The sequence below is a fragment of the Macaca nemestrina genome, chromosome 4 (assembly GCF_043159975.1).
Source record: "Macaca nemestrina isolate mMacNem1 chromosome 4, mMacNem.hap1, whole genome shotgun sequence".
Taxonomy (NCBI): Eukaryota; Metazoa; Chordata; class Mammalia; order Primates; family Cercopithecidae; genus Macaca; species Macaca nemestrina.
In genome coordinates, this window is record NC_092128.1 from 32,724,219 (window position 1) to 32,740,558 (window position 16,340).

Sequence of the window (16,340 nt, forward strand, 5' to 3'; positions counted from 1 at the left end):
AATTCTACCACAGGTAAAAAGATGAGCTGATACCATTCCTTTTGAAACTATTCCAATCAATAGAAAAAGAGGGAATCCTCCCTAACTCATTTTATGAGGCCAGCATCATCCTGATACCAAAGCCTGGCAGAGACACAACAAAAAAAGAGAGTTTTAGACCAATATCCCTGATGAACATTGATGCAGAAATCCTCAATAAAATACTGGCAAATCAAATCCAGCAGCACCTCGCAAAGCTTATCCACCATGATCAAGTCAGCTTCATCCCAGGGATGCAAGGTTGGTACAACATACACAAATCAATAAACATAATCCATCACATAAACAGAACCAATGACAAAAACCACATGATTATCTCAATAGATGCAGAAAAGGTCCTTGACAAAATTCAGCAACTCTTCATGCTAAAAACTCTCTATAAACTAGGTATTCATGGAACATATCTCAAAATAATAAGAGCTATTTATGACAAACCCACAGCCAATATCATACTGAATGGGCAAAAACTGGAAACATTCCCTTTGAAAACTGGCACAAGACAAAGATGCCCTCTCTCACCACTCCTTTTCAACATAGTGTTGGAAGTTCTGGCCAGAGTAATCAGTCAAGAGAAAGAAATAAATGACATTCAATTAGGAAAAGAGGAAGTCAAATTGTCCCTGTTTGCAGATGACATGATTGTATATTTAGAAAACCCCATTGTCTCAGCCCAAAATCTCCTTAAGCTGATAAGCAACTTCAGCAAAGTCTCAGGATGCAAAATCAATGTGCAAAAATCACAAGCATTCCTCTACACCAATAACAGACAAACAGAGAGCCAAATAAGCCCTGAAAAGAGCAGTGGTTCCCCCAGTATGGTGATTGAACTCTGAAAGTGGATAGACTGCTTCCTTAAGTGGGTCCCTGACCCCTATATAGCCTAACTGGGAGACACCTTCCAGTAGGGTCCAAGAGACACCTCATACAGGTGGGTGTCCCTCTGGGATACAGCTTCCAGAGGAAGGATCAGGCAGCAATATTTTCTGTTCTGCAATATTAGCTATTCTGCAGCCTCCACTGATGATACCCAAGCAAACAGGGTCTGGAGTGGACCTCCAGCAAACTCCAACAGACCTGTAGCTGAGGGTCCTGACTGTCAGAAGGAAAACTGACAAAGAGAAAGGAATGGCATCAACATCAAAAAAAAAAAGGACATCCACATAAAAATCCCATCTGTAGGTCACCAATATCAAAGACCAACAGTAGATAAAACCACAAAGATGGGGAGAAACCAGAGCAGAAAAGCTGAAAATTCTAACAACCAGAGCACCTCTTCTCATCCAAAGGATTGCAGCTCCTCACCAGCAATGGAACAAAGCTGGATGGAGAATGACTTTGATGAGGAGACAGAAGTAGGCTTCAGAGGGTCAGTAATAACAAACTCCAAGCTAAAGCAGCATGTTCTAATCCATCACAAGGAAGCTAAAAACCTTCAAAAAAGGGTAGATGAATGGTTAACTAGAATATACAGTGTAGATAAGATCTTAAATGACCTGATGGAACTGAAAATCATGGCACTAGAACTTCGTGAGACATGCACAAGCTTCAATAGCTGATTCAATCAATCGGAAAAAAGGATATCAGTGACTGAAGATCAAATTAGTGAAATAAAACGAGAAGATGAGTTTAGAGAAAACAAAGTGAAAATAAATGAATAAATAAGTGAACAAAGCCTCCAAGAAATATGGGACTATGTGAAAGACCAAAACTACATTTGATTGGTGTCCCTGAAGTGATGGGGAGAATGGTACCAAGTTGGAAACACTCTTCAGGATATTATCCAGGATAACTTCCCCAACCTAGCAAGGAAGACCAACATTCAAATTCAGGAAATACAGAGAACACCAAAAAGATACTCCATGAGAAGAGCAACCCCAAGACACATAATTGTCAGATTCACCAAGTTTAAATGAAGGAAAAAATGTTAATTTCATATCCAGCCAAACTAAGCTTCAGAAGTGAAGGAGAAATAAAATCCTTTACAGACAAGAAAATGCTGAGAGATTTTGTCACCACCAGGCCTGCCTTACAGAGCTCCTGAAGGAAGCACTAGACATGGAAAGGAACAACCAGTACCAGCCACTGCAAAAACATGCCAAATTGTAAAGACCACCAATACTATGAAGAAAATGCATCAATTAACAGGCAAAATAACCAGCTAATATCATAATGAAAGGATCAAATTCACAGAAAACAATATTAACCTTAAATGTAAATGGGTTAAATGCCCCAATTAAAAGACACAGACTGGCAAATTGGATAGAGTCAAGACCCATCAGTGTGCTGTATTCAGGAGACCCATCTCACGTGCAGAGACACACATAGGCTCAACATAAAGGGATGGAGGAAAATCTACCAAGCAAATAAAAAATATTATTAATTATTTAAAGAAGATAAGGAGTCACAAATATATTAATACGGGGGGAATATTATGCTGTCTTCTATTAATAGAAAAAGAATATCATGGAAAAATAACTATAAATGACTATACAATTTTTTAGAAAAACACTCTAAGTGTATATAACCTATTCACCATCCTACTGAAACTTGAAAGAGAATCTTTAGTAATACTAGATTTCTCTTGTTCTGATTTCACGTTCATAACAGAATTATGATTCAACCTATTTTGGGGTTTTGTTCAAACTATCATCAGAAAGAGCCATGTGCAGGTGGTAATATCTAAGTTTGCCGGCAAGTTTAATATGCCTTGTTATCAGCTGGATCACAAATCAGTTTTTTGTGAGCCTTATAATCAGCCTCTTGTGACCTCTTCAAGTATGTATATCCTGATACAATCAAGTACAATGTTGTGGTTAAGAGCACAGGCCCTTGAGTCTGATTTTCTGTGTTAATAGTCTATTCACTAGCTAAGTGAGCTTAGGCAAAGTAAGGAACTATTTCTTTATCTGAAAGAGAGAGATAACAATATAATAATATATATTTCAAGAGATCATTGTGAGAATAACATAACGGAAGAAATAAATTAGTACACATAGAATTTGTAGAAAGGTATCTGGCACATTGTAAGTGCTCAGTAAATATGAAACTGCTGCTATTTTATAAATGCTATGTTATCATCTAAATCTGCTTCTGTGTTTACTATAACCAGAAATAAAATAAATAGCTTTGATGGTTCTCTGCTTAAATAGCCTGCTAGTTTTATCAACACATTAATAAATGAAATTTAGGGTGGAATAAGATCTATACTTTAGTAAAACCATTCTATGTGAGGTCTTGCTCTTCAGACAGTTATTAAAGTAGCTGTCTGGAATTAGGTTTAAAAATCATATATATTGGCATATTCATATTTTATTTTAGCTTTTAATCATTTAGTGATAAGCTTTGTGTTCTATAACCTATGATTTGTTCTTTGGCATTCATATGGTTTGACTGTGTCCCCACCCAAAATCTCATCTTGAATTGTAATATTTATAATTCCCATAACGCCCATGTATCAAGGGAGGGACCAAGGGTGGAAGTGATTGGATCATTGAGGTGGTTTCCCCCAGGCTGTTTTCATGATACTGAATGGGTCTCATGAGATCTGATGGTTCAATAAGCATTCAGCATTTCTGCTGCTTGCACTCACTCTGTACTGCCACCCTGTGAAGAAGTTACCTGTTTCTTTTCCACTTTCTGCCATAATTATAAGTTTACTGAGGCTTCTCCAGCCATACCGAACTGTGAGTGAATTAAATCTCTTTCCTTTATAAATTACCCAGTCTCTGGTATTTCTTCATAGCAGTGTGAGAACAGACTAATAACGTGAAATGTTACCAGGAGTGGGGTGCTGCTATAAAGATATCCAAAAAGGTGGAAGCAACTTTGGAACTGGGAAACAGGCAGAGGTTAGAACAGTTTGGAGGGCTCAGAAAAAGAGAGGCAAAGTTTGGGACTTCCTAGAGACTTGTTGAATGGCTTTAACCAAAATGCTCTTAGTGATATGGACAATGAATCCAAGCTCAGGTGCTGTCAGATGGAGATGAGGACCTTGTTGGTAACTAGGGTAAAGGTGACTCTTGCTATGCTTTAACAAAGAGACTGGTGGTATTATGCCATTGCCCTAGAGATCTGTGGAACTTTGAACTTGAGAGAATGATTTAGGGTATCTGGTGGAAGAAATTTCTAAGCCAGAAAATGTTCAAGAGAGGAAGCAGAGCATAAAAGTTTGAAAAATTTGCAGACTGATGATGTGACAGAAAAAAAAAAAATTCTAATGAGAAATTCAAGCAGTCTGCAGAACTTTGAATAAGTAACTAGGATCCAAATGTTAATTGACAAAGACAATGGGGAAAAATGTCTCCAGGGCATATCAGAGGTTTTCATCACAGCCCCTCCCATCACAGGCCCAGAGACCTAGGAGCAGAAAATGGTTTCATGGGCTAGGCCCAGGGCTTTTCTGCTTTGTGCAGTCTTGGGACTTGGTGCCCTACATGCCAGCCACAGCTGAAAGGAGAAAACATACCTCCCAGGCCATTGTTTCAGAGGTGCAGGCCCCACGCCTTGGTAGCTTACACATGGTGTTGGACCTGCCAGTGCACAGAAGTCATGAACTGAGATTTGGGAACCTCTGCCTAGACTTCAGAGGAGGAATGGAAAGGCCTAGATGTTCAGGGAGAAGTTTGCTGCAGGGGTGGAGCCCTCATGGAGAAACTCTGCTAGAGCAGTGCAAAGGGGACATGTGGGGCCAGAGCTCCCACATGGAGTCCCCTTTGGACCTCTGGGGCACTGCCTAGTGGAGCTGTGAGAAGAGGACAACTGTCCTTCAGACCCCAGAATTGTAGTTCCACCAACAGCATATACTGTGCACCTGGAAAAGCTGCAGACACTCAACACCAGCACATTAAAGCAGCAGGAGGGGGGCTGTATCCTGCGAAGTCAAGGCTGTGGGAGCCCACCTATTGGATCAGTGTGACTTGTATGTGAGAGATGAAGTCAAACGAGATTATTTTGGAGGTTTAAGATTTGACTGCCCCACTGGATTTTGGACTTGCATGGAGCCTATAGCTCCTACACTTTGGCCAATTTCTCCCATTTGAAATGGGTATATTTACTAAATGTCTGTACTCCCATTGTATGTAGGAAGTTACTAGCTTGCTTTTGAATTTGCAGGCTTGTAGGTGGAAGGGACTTGCCTTATCTCAGGTAAGACTTTGGACTTGGACATTTGGGTTAATGCTGGAATAATTTAAGACTTTAGGGGACTGTTAGAAAGGATTGATTGTCATGAATGAACTCCTATTCACAATTGCTTCAAAGAGAATAAAATACCTAGGAATCTAACTTACAAGGGATGTGAAGGACCTCTTCAAGGAGAACTACAAACCACTGCTTAATGAAATAAAAGAGGACACAAACAAATGGAAGAACATTCCATGTTCATGGATAGGAAGAATCAATATCTTGAAAATGGCCATACTGCCCAAGTTAATTTATAGATTCAATGCCATCCCCATTAAGCTACCAATGACTTTCTTCACAGAATTGGAAAAAACTACTTTAAAGTTCATATAGAACCAAAAAAGAGCCCACATTGCCAAGACAATCCTAAGTCAAATGAACAAAGCTGGAGGCATCACACTACCTGACGTCAAATTATACTACAAGGCTACAGTAACCAAAACAGATGGTGCTGGTAGCAAAACAGAGATATAGATCAATGGAACAGAACAGAGCCCTCAGAAATAACACCACACATCTACAACCATCCGATCTTTGACAAACCTGACAAAAACAAGAAATGGGGAAAGGATTCCCTATTTAATAAATGGTGCTGGGAAAACTGGCTAGCCATATGTAGAAAGCTGAAACTGGATCCCTTCCTTACTCCTCATACAAAAATTGATTCAAGATGGATTAGAGACTTAAATGTTAGACCTAAAACCATAAAAACCCTAGAAGAAACCCTAGGCAATACCATTCAGGACATAGGCAAGGGCAAGGACTTCATCTCTAAAACACCAAAAGCAATGGCAACAAAAGCTGAAATTGACAAATGGGATCTAATTAAACTAAAGAGCTTCTGCACAGCAAAAGAAACCACCCTCAGAGTGAACAGGCAACCTACAGAATGGGAGAAAATTTTTGCAAGCTACTCATCTGACAAAGGGCTAATATCCAGAACCTACAAAGAACTCAAACAAATTTACAAGAAAAAAACAAACAACCCCATCAAAAAGTGGGCAAAGGATAGGAACAGGCACTTCTCAAAAGAAGACATTCATACAGCCAACAGACACATGAAAAAATGCTCATCATCACCTGCCGTCGGAGAAATGAAAATCAGAACCACAATGAGATACCGTATCACACCAGTTAGAATGGCAATCATTAAAAAGTCAGGAAACAACAGGTGCTGGAGAGGATGTGGAGAAATAAGAACACTTTACACTGTTGGTGGGACAGTAAACTAATTCAACCATTGTGGAAAACAGTGTGGTGATTCCTCAAGGATCTAGAACTAGAAATACCATTTGACCTAGTCATCCCATCACTGGGTATACATCCAAAGGATTATAAATCATGCTGCTCTAAAGTCACATGCACACGTATGTTTACTGCAGTACTATTCACAATAGCAAAGACTTGGAATCAACCCAAATGTCCATCAATGAAGACTGGATTAAGAAAATATGGCACATATGCACTGTGGAATACTATGCAGCCATAAAAAAGGATGACTTCGTGTCCTTTGTAGGGACGTGGATGCAGCTGGAAACCGTCATTCTCAGCAAACTGTTGCAAGAACAGAAAACCAAACACCACATGTTCTCACTCATAGGTGGGAATTGAACAATGAGAACACTTGGACACAGGAAGGGAAACATCACACACTGGGGCCTATTGTGCGGTAGGGGGAGTGGGTGGAGGAATAGCATTAGGCGATATACCTAATGCAAATGATGCATTAATGGGTGTAGCACACCAATATGGCACATGTATATATATGTAACAAACCTGCACTTTGTGCACATGTACCCTAGAACATAAAGTATAATTTAAAAAAAGAAAGAAAGAAAGGCTTGATTGTGTTTTGAAATATGAGGACATGAGATTTGGGAGGGGCCAGGAGTTGAATGATATGGTTTGGCTGTGTCCCCACCCAGAATCTCATCTGGAATTGTAATCTCCATAATTCCCATAATCTCCATATGTCAAGGTTGGGACCAAGGGTGGAAGTGGTTGAATCATGGGGGTAGTTTCCCCATGCTGTTCTTGTGATAGTGAATGAGTCTCATGAGATCTGATCATTTAATGAGAATCTGGCATTTCCCCTGCTTTCACTCACCATCCTGCCACCCTGTGGAGAACGTGCCTGTTTCTCCTTTGCCTCCTGCATTGATTGTAAGTTTCCTGAGGTCTCCCCACCAATGCCGAACTGTGAGTCAATTAAACCACTTTCCTTTATAAATTACCCAGTCTCTGGTATTTCTTCATAGCAGTGTGTGAACAGACTAATACAGGTATCCTTTCTCTATGTTATACACACACACACACACACACACACACACACACACACACACACACACATATATATATATATTTGTGTGTGTGTGTATATATATATGTATTTCTTACAATTTGAATAATAATAAAGTAGAATCAGCATAAATATGTTCACTGTATCACAATCTCAGGCTGCTTTCATAAGACTGGCACTTGCTGAATATTTGATCATAATAAAACTCTGAAAATTTGCTTTGATTTATGTCATTTAAGAGAGATTTTATATTTATTTCAAGCTTTAAATAACAGTATTTATCTCAACAAATGCCCCCAAATTACATTTCAGTGCTTTACAAATTAAATCATTTGTACCAATAAGTGGAAATTTAAGTCAAAATTGTTTCTCTTTCAGTATTTTGGTGTCCTAATTATTCATATACTTGTGCTCTAAAAACGCTGAAGAAAGTTGTAGGGTTAAGCCCTTTGCAGTGTGAGCAACGCAGCATCTCAGAGAAGGTTTGTCACAGTCACAATCCCAAGATACCCCTTCCATTCCACACTGCTGCATAAATAGACAGTTATCTCTTTTCCTCATATTTCCTGATAATTGCATTGAAATATCACTCACTTATAGTGTAAGGTTGTGAAGAAAAAAGATGATTTCATGGTGAGGTAATGGACTAGAATTGGGGTTTCCAATATTAACCTTAGAAGAAAATTAGTTCTATATTGCTTCATATGCAATGAAATAGTTAATAAGCAAAACCTGTGATCGACATTTCAAAAACTTAAAGATTTATCAATTTTGTCTCTTAAACAGAGAATTGGACTCTTAAAGTATCAATTTTTTAATTCATTTATTCAACATGTATTTGTTTTAATTCTAGGCAGAGAGTGCAGCAGTTGCAAGGATTAATTATAAACTTGTGAAACTGATACAGTTTGGCTCTGTGTCCCCACCCAAATCTTATCTGAAATTGTAGTCCCCATAATCCCCACTTATTGAGGGCAGGACATGATGGGAAGTGATTTGATCATGGGGGTAGTTTCTCCCATGCTATTCTCATGATAGGGAATGAATTCTTATGAGATCTGATGATTTTATAAGGAGCTGTTCCCCTTTCACTTGTTCACTCTCACTCTCTAGGCTGCCTCCATGTAAGACGTGCCTTTGCTTCTCTCTCCCCTTCCACCATAATTGTAAGTTTTCTGAGACTTCCCTAACCATGCAGAACTGTGAGTCATTTAAATATCTTTGTTTTATAAATTGCCCAGTCTGGGTATGTCTTTATAGCAGTGTGAGAACAGGCTAAGACAGAAACCAAAGATATGAACAGAGGCCCCATCATCAAGGGGCATTTGGGGGCAGGTTAAGAGGCAAAACATGGAGAAGCTACTAACCATAAAGGAGAAGAGCAATTTAACCAGACAAGAAGGAATGAAAACAAAATTTAATTATGGTTTTAATGCAAATTTTCACTGTTAGTTACATGGCTATTAGTTGGGTGTTTAACTATTAGTTAGATGTTTTCAAACTAGGGTTAATTATAAAGTTTGTATCTTATGTAAAAGGTTAAATGACACATCACCCTATTTGAAACCTGAGAACTGGAATGCATGCATCAATGTCAACATTTATTTCTTTTTTCATTTGCTCTTATTAATAAATAAGAACAAGCTCTTGTTAGATGCCTTACACTGTACTAGGTGGTGTGAATAGATCAGGGAAAGTAAACACAAAGGTGACTGCCCCTCTAAATCTTCCTGGCTCACTATCTTCACTGTGGTGAAAGCAAGAGCTGGGAAGCTGGAGATCCATGTCTTTTTGCATTATACTCTGGTGATTACTCTCCCACTTTTACCTACATATCATTTTCTTGCAGAAATCCTATGTGGGTAAAACCAATAGTAAAAATAAAAGTGAATCTAATTTTTAGGGACAGCAAACAACTCCATAGAATTATTTTTTGTTACTACAATTTGTTACTCAATATTATTTATACATTTAACATTTCTTTCCTACCAATTGGTTGCTAGGTTAATGGTTAGATATAAAAATATTAAATATAGCACACTTTTGTAGTCCAAGCTACTCAGGAGGCTGAGACAGGAGAATCATTTGAGTCCAGGAGTTCAGAGCTGTAGTGTGCAATGATCATGCCTGTGAATAGCCAGTACACTCTAGCCTGGGCAACATTGTGAGATCCTTTCTCTAGAAAAACAAATAAAAAAAAATGAACTTGATTTGCTCTCATGGAGTTCACTTAATACATTGATTCATGTATGAAATGATATGTATGTATAATTGAAAAATATTTTGATTAGGTAGTTACAACACTAAGAAGGAGGAAATTCTAATTTACCCTGATACTTTGTTTGTCTCGCACATGTTATTATTCAACAACTGGCCACTCAGTGTGCTGGACTCTCAGTTCCTGAGCACATTCTAGATTCTGAAAAAAAATTATCGAATACTTTTGATGCCTAAAAGTGATAAAAATTGTCCAAAGAGCTACCAATGCAAAATTTATAAAGCATTGTCAACTCTTTCATAATAATACTAATCAATATCATCATCAGTTTGTGATAAAAACCAGCACTTATAGATCCATTTCTAAAGACCAGGCATTTATTTTTATTGTTTTACTTACATTTCCTTGTATAAATTCACAAACCCAACTGAGACGAAGAAAGTCTCTAAATATGTTTTGACTTTATTTTAATTGTCTCCAACCTAAGATTTTAAGATAGTTTATTATTAATATTATTGCTGTTGCTATCATTATTTCCAGATGGTGCATTTTCACATGTTTATTAATTTCCTTTGCTCTATAATAAAACTATTAATTTCTGGTTTCCTTATGTAATGATCACATAATGTCATTTATACTATTTCTACTTTGGTAAATTAATTGATGATGTACTTATACTTTAATACAAGGTTGATTTTTGTGAATGTTTTAGAACAGCTGAACATAAAGGTTAGAAATTTTTGTCGGTTATACCTTTACTAGGGAACCAAGAAATGTAGCAGGACGAGCAGCAGACGAAACTCCTCAGACACTGAGTTACAGAAGGAAGGGGTTTATTCGACCGGGAGCTCGGCTCTTGAGACAGAAGTCTTGCCGATGCCCCCAGCCGAATAAACCCCTTCCTTCTGTAACTCGGTGTCTGAAGAGTTTTGTCTGCTGCTGGTCCTGCTACATTTCTTAAATTTTATAAGCCATTTCCTAATGTGATTTGTTCTGAGTTTAAACCGTGGTATTGTACCAAGAAGTGATATTTGAATATTTGTTCTTGTCCCCTGTATATGTTCATTAGACATATCCTTTGAATTTTAACCTTTTGATTAATTTAGATTCAGATTTTTTTTTTTTTTTTTTTTTTTTTTAATTTTGAGACAGAGTCCTTCTCTGTCACCCAGGATGGACTGCAGTGGTGCGATCTCGGCTCACTGCAACCTCCATTTCCTGGGTTCAAGCGATTCTCCTGCCTCAGACTCCCCAGTAGCTGGGATTAAAGACGTGTGCCACCACACTCAGCTAATTTGGATTTGGATATTTTTTGGGAGATAAACTATAATGCCCTGAAGGCTCATCTCTGGTCACCTTTAGTTAGCTGAGCAAGAAGCTGGATCAGTAAATTTAAATTTAATCTGAGATAGAGTCGTACACACACACACACACACACACACACACACACACACACGTTGTGTTTAAGAAACAAAATACATTTTTCCTTTTCTTTCCTGCACTTTTGGTGTCATATCCAAAAATCTCTGTCAACACCTATGTCAAAGACATTATTTATTATGTTTCCTTTTAGGAGTTCTATGGCTTCAGATTTTTACATTTATGTCTTTAACCCATTACAAGCTCAGTTTTTGTGTATGGTACACAATAAAAATCCAATTTCACTCTTTTATATCTGAACCTCAAGTTTTCTCAACACAATTTATTGAAGAGACTGTCTTTTTAAATTGTCTGTTATTGGTGCCTTTCTCAAAAATCACTTGACTGTATGTATATGTGTGGGTATAATTCTGGCATCTCTGTTTTGCTCCATTGATCTATGTGACTTTGTGACAGGATTATACTGTTTTAAATTACTGTTGCTTTGCAATATACTTTGGAATCAGAAAGTGTGTGGCTTCCAGTTTTTTCTTCTTTCTCTAGACCACCTTGCCTGTCCTGGGTCTTCTGTGGTTCCACATAAATTTTAGCATTTTTTTTTTTGTATTTCTGTACAAAATATGATTGGATTTTTTATGGGGTAACATTGAATCTGTAGATTGTTTTTGATGGTATGAACATTTTGTCTTCCGATCCATGAACACAGGATGCCTTTTCATTTTATTTGTGTCTCATTTAATTTCTTTCATCAGTGTTTTATAGTTTTCAGTGTACAGGTCTTTCACCTTCTTGGTTAAGTTTATTCCTACATATTTGATTTTTTGGGATGCTATTGAAATTTCGTTTTTGGATAGTTCATAACAGAAACACAGCTGATTTTTATTTGTTAATTTTGTACCCTGTAATTCATTTATTAGTTCTAATTGTTTTGGGTGGCATTTCAGGAAATTTTATAGCTAAAGTTATATCATCAGTACACAGAAGATTTAGCTTCTTTCTTTCAAATTGGGATGCCTTTCCTTTCTTTTTCTTGCTAACTACTCTGGCCAGGGACTTTACTACTATGTTGTATAAAATAAATAGTAGTGAAGACCCTTGTATTATTCCAGATCTTAGGAGAAATATTTTTCACCATTGAGTATAGTATTAGCTATGGGCTTATTTTATTCATTGTTTATTACATTAGGATACATTCTTTCTATTCCTAACTTGTTGAGAATTTTTCTCATAAAAGGATGTTGAATTTTGTTAAATGTTTTTTTCTGCATCTGTTGAGATGCTCATGTGATTTGTATCTTGCATTCTCGTAAGGTGGTGTATCATTTTTATTGATTTGTATATGTTGAAACATCCTTGCATCCCAGGAATAAAACCCAATTGATCATGGTGTATCATCCTCTTATCATGCTGTTGAACTTGATTTGCTAGTATTTTGTTGAAGATTTTTGCATCTATGTTAATTAGGAATATTGGCCTGCAATTTTCTTTTATTGTACTGTCCTTATCTGGCTTTGGTATGAGGGTAATGCTGGCTTCATAAAATTAGTTTGGAAGTGTTCCCCCTCTTTAGATTTTGAAAAACTGAGAAGGATTGGCATTAATTCTTCTTTAAATATTTGGTAAAATTCATCTGTGAGGCCATCTGGTCTTGGACTTTTCTTTGTTGGGAGGTTTTTTGATTACTGCTTTGATCTCTTTAGTTATTATTGTTCTGGTTCAGATTTTCTATTTTTTTTTCATAATTTAGTCTTGGTTAGTTGTATTTAAAACATTCATTATTGGGGAAGTTATTGATGTTTTCCTGGATTATCCAATTTGTTGGAATATAATTTTCATAGTAGTCTCTTTTTCTTGTATTTCTATTGAAAAAATTATAGCATCTCCTCTTACAATGTAAGTTTATTCTTTTTTATTAGTAAAGCTAAAGACTTGTCAGTTGTGTGTTTCTTTTTTAAAAACGGTTTTTTAAAAAATCTTTTCAATTGTGCTTCTAGTCTCTATTTCTGCTTTAATCTTTATTACTTTCTCTTTCTGTTAACTGCAGGCTTAGTTTGTTCTTTTTCTAGTTTCTTGAGATATAAAGATAGACTGTTTTTTTGAGATTTTCCTTTTTAATGTAGGCATTTATCATTACGTATTTCTCTTTTATGCTACTTTCGCTGCTTCCCATTAGTTTTGGTATGTTATGTTTTCACTTTTATTTGTCTCAAAATACATTTTTACTTCCCACTTGAGTTCTTGAACCTATTGGTTGTTCAGGAGGGTGTTGTTTAATTTCCACTTATTTGTGAATTTTCCAAGAATCCTCCTGTTATTGATTTCCAGTATTATACCATTGTGGTAAAAAAAGATACTCCATATGATTTCTATCTTCTTAAATTTCTTAGGAGTTGCTTTGTGGCCTAACACATGATCTATCCTGGAAAGTGTTCCGGATGTGCTTCAGGAAAATGTGTATTCTGCTGCCGTTTGATGTAAGGCTCTGTAATGTCTGTTAGGTGCTTTTGGTCTATAGTACTTAAATTCTCTGTTTTTTTAATTGATTTTCGTTATGAATGATTTATCTACTGGTGAAAGTAGAATATTATAGGTCCCTACTACTATTGTATTGCTGCCTATCTCTCACTTCAGTTTCATTACTATTTTTGTATGTACTCAGATGTTCCAGTATTGTAAGCATATATATTTGCAATTAATATATCCTCTTGCAACAATTACCACTTTATCATTATAAAGAGATATTCTTTGTCTCTTGTTACAGTTTTTGATTTCAAGTTTATTTTGTCTGAGATAAGTATTCCCACCATTGCTCTGTTTTGGTTACTGTTTGAATAAAACATCGCTTTCCATGCCTTCCCTTTCAGTCTATGTGTATACTTTAAGCTAAGGTGAATGTCTTATAGGCAACATATTGTTGAATCTTGTTTATTATTTCATTCATCCATTCTGTGTTTTTTAATAAAAATTTAATGCACTTACATTTAATTATTCATATGTAAGGATGTACAATTTCCACTTTGTTTTCTGACTACTTTGTAGCTATCCCTCTCCCCTCAACGCTTTTTTTTTCTGGCTGTCTTCTTTTGAGATTATTGATATTTTGTAGTAATACACTTTAATTCTTTTTTTTCTTTATCTTTTCTGTATCTGCTTGAAGTTTTCTTTGTAATTACCATGAGGCTTACGTAGAGCATTTTATAGTTAACAACAGTTTATTTTAAGCTGATAACTGTTAAACTTCAATCACATACAAAAGTTTGACAATTTTACTCCTCCCCATATTTTACACTGTTGCTCTCACACCATATATCTATCATATTGTGTATCCATCAACAAATTATTGCAGCCACAGTTATTATTAATACTCTTGTCTTTTAATTTTTATGCTAGAGTTAAAATTGATTTATGCAACACTGTTACACTATTATTCTAAATTTGAGTATATGCTTAAGTTTAACAATGATTTTTATAATTTCATGTGTTTTCATGTTGTTACTTAGCATCTTTTGTTTTAAGGCAGGTCTAGTGGAAATGAATTCCCTTAGCTTTTGTTTACAGGGATTTTTTTTTTTTTTGAGACAGGGTCTTGCTGTGTTGCCCAGGCTAGACTGCAGTGGTGCAATTTTGGGTCACTGCAATCTTCACCTCCTGGGTTCAAGCAATTCTCCTGCCTCAGCCTCCCAAGTAGCTGGGATTACAGGCCTTTGCTACCATGCCTAGCTAATTTTTGTATTTTTAGTAGAGCTGGGGTTTCGCCATGTTGGCCAGTCTGATCTCCAACTCATGGCCTCAAGTGATCCACCTACCTCGGCCTCCCAAAGTGCTTGAATTACAGGTGTGAACCAACATGCCTGGCCAGGAACATTTTTATCTCTGTTCATTTCTGAAGAACAGGTTTGCCAATTATATGGTTCTTGGTTGGCAGGTTTATTTTTCCCACACTTTGATTATATCATCCCACACCATCCTGGACTGTGGAGTTTCTACTGAGAAAGCCATTGATAGCCTTGAGTGGGTGGGTGGTTTCCTTTGTATATGACAAATCAATTTTTTTTTACTGCTTTAAAAATTTTCTCTTTGTCTTTGACTTTTAATATATTGTGTCTCAGGGTAATCTTTGGTTTATCTTACTTGAGACTCTTGGAACATCATAATTCTGGGCGTCTATATTCATCCCAAGATTTAGGAAATATCGAGTTATTATTTCTTTACATAAACTGCCTGTTCCTTTCTCTCTCTCTCTCTCTCTCTCTCTCTCCTCTCATCTTATCTCTCTCTCTCTTATTCTCGGGCTTTCATAATATGCATATTCATTCATTTGATTATGTTCCATTGGTCTCATCTACACCCTTCACTCTTTTTTATCTTTTGATTGTTACTCTTTCTCTAACTGGTGAATTTAAGCGAATTTCAGAGACCTATCTTTGAGTTTGGTAATTGTTTTTCTAAATCATCCAGTCTGTTGTTGAAACCCTTAATTAAATTTTTCAGTTCTGCCATATTCTTAAGCTCTAGGATTTCTGTTTTATTCTTAAAAAATAGTTTATATTTCTTTATTAAATTTTCATTTTGTCTAATCACATTTTTGCCCATTTTTAACTGGGTTGTTTTATTGCCATTGAGTTCATTGTATATTTTGAATATTAGCCCCTTAACAGATGTATAAGTATACAAATATTTTTTCCCATTCTGTGGGCTTTGTCTTCACTCTGCTGTTTCCTTTGTTGTGTAGAAGTATTTTAGTTTGATGTAATCCTATTTGTCTATTTTTACTTTTGTTTCTTGTGCTTTTGAGGTCATATTCAAAAAATCGTTGCCTAGATCAATGTCATGGAGATCTCTCCTAATTTTTTTTCTAGTTGTTTCATAATTTGGGGTCATGAATTTACATCTTTAATCCACTTTGAGTTTATTTTTGTATATGGTGAGGGATAGAAGCCTGGTTTTATTCTTCTGCATGTGGCTATCCAGGTTTGCAATACTATTTACTAAGACAGTCTTCTTTCTTACAAGGGATAAGCTTAAAGGACAGAAGACTATTTAAGGGTTTTTTTGGGTAATTTAGAATAGAAAATGTTAGTATAGACTAAAACAATTAGAAGAAAATTTAAAAATATGTATGAGATCTTATTATGATAGTTTATTGATTACTTAAACATGGGGAAGAAATGAGTAGAAAAGAGGATGCTGAGATAATTCCTAGGTTTTCATTTTGAACATTTG